At 33.5% G+C, this 1,004-nt stretch overlaps 1 non-coding gene across 1 annotated transcript; it reads left to right on the top strand.

Moving 5' to 3' along the window:
• The first annotated feature begins 333 nt into the window (after nt 1-333).
• LOC111536973 lies at nt 334-440 on the top strand. The gene has a single exon (XR_002729874.1). It is a non-coding gene; the product is annotated as a U6 spliceosomal RNA (small nuclear RNA).
• The last annotated feature ends 564 nt before the right edge of the window (nt 441-1,004 follow it).

The following is a 1,004-nucleotide window of genomic DNA, read 5'->3' as shown; positions in this document are numbered from 1 at the left end:
AATTATTAAAATATTTATTATAAAATAAATTATATATGAGCTAGATTTGGGATAGGATGTGTTGTGAAAAATGCCTAAGGTATTTTTCAAAGCTTATATATAATAAGTGTATTTTATGAAAAATCAAAATACATAGAGAAAATAAAAATGTGTACTGGATAAGAAACATTTTAATATTTCTAAATAGTAAAATTCAGTTGTCAGAACAGGTTTGAACCCATCAATGGGAAAATTTTTGATAAACAATCACCCAGTGGCAGTTCTCTTTTATAAAGATTCCTCTCTTTGGTTCTATTCTGGGAGAAATTTCAGCCAAGTAAAAATAACAGAAATGTGTTCACTTCAGCAGCATGTATACTAAATTTGGAATGATGCAGAAAAGATTAGCATGACCCCTGCGCATGGATAACACACAAATTCATAAACTGTTCAATTTTTTTTGAGTGGCCTGTTAAAAGAAAAACAAACAAACAGAAAACAACAATGATGACAACCAACATCAACAAAAAAGGAACCCCACAAAAATCCCACTCGAAGTCAGAAAGCTCAAAGATGAAATTTAGATAAGCCCACAAAGTTGAGAAAGAGCCAATGCAAAGATGCTGAAAACTCAAAAAGTCATTGTGCCTCTCCTCCACCAAATGACCACAATACGTCTTCAGAAGGGCACAGGGCTAGGCAGAGTCTGGGATGGCTGAACCGACAGAAGTAGGCTTCAGAAGGTGGGTAAATAACAAACTTTGCTGAGCTAAAGGAGCATGTTTTAACCCAATTCAAAGAAGATAAGATCATAATTAAACAATATAGGAGCTGATAACTAGAATAGTCAATTAATAGAGGAACGTAACTGACCTGATGGAGCTGAAAAATACAAAATGAGAAATTCACAATGCAGTCACAAGTATCAACAGCAGAATAGACTAAGCAAGGGTAGAAATCTCAGCAATGGAAGATTTACCTTTCTAAAGTAAAAATAGAAAGAAAAGAATACAAAGGAATGAACA

This window comes from Piliocolobus tephrosceles, chromosome 1 (assembly GCF_002776525.5).
Source record: "Piliocolobus tephrosceles isolate RC106 chromosome 1, ASM277652v3, whole genome shotgun sequence".
Lineage (NCBI taxonomy): Eukaryota > Metazoa > Chordata > Mammalia > Primates > Cercopithecidae > Piliocolobus > Piliocolobus tephrosceles.
Note: the sequence above shows the minus strand (reverse complement) of the source record. Positions and strands in the feature narration are given on the sequence as shown.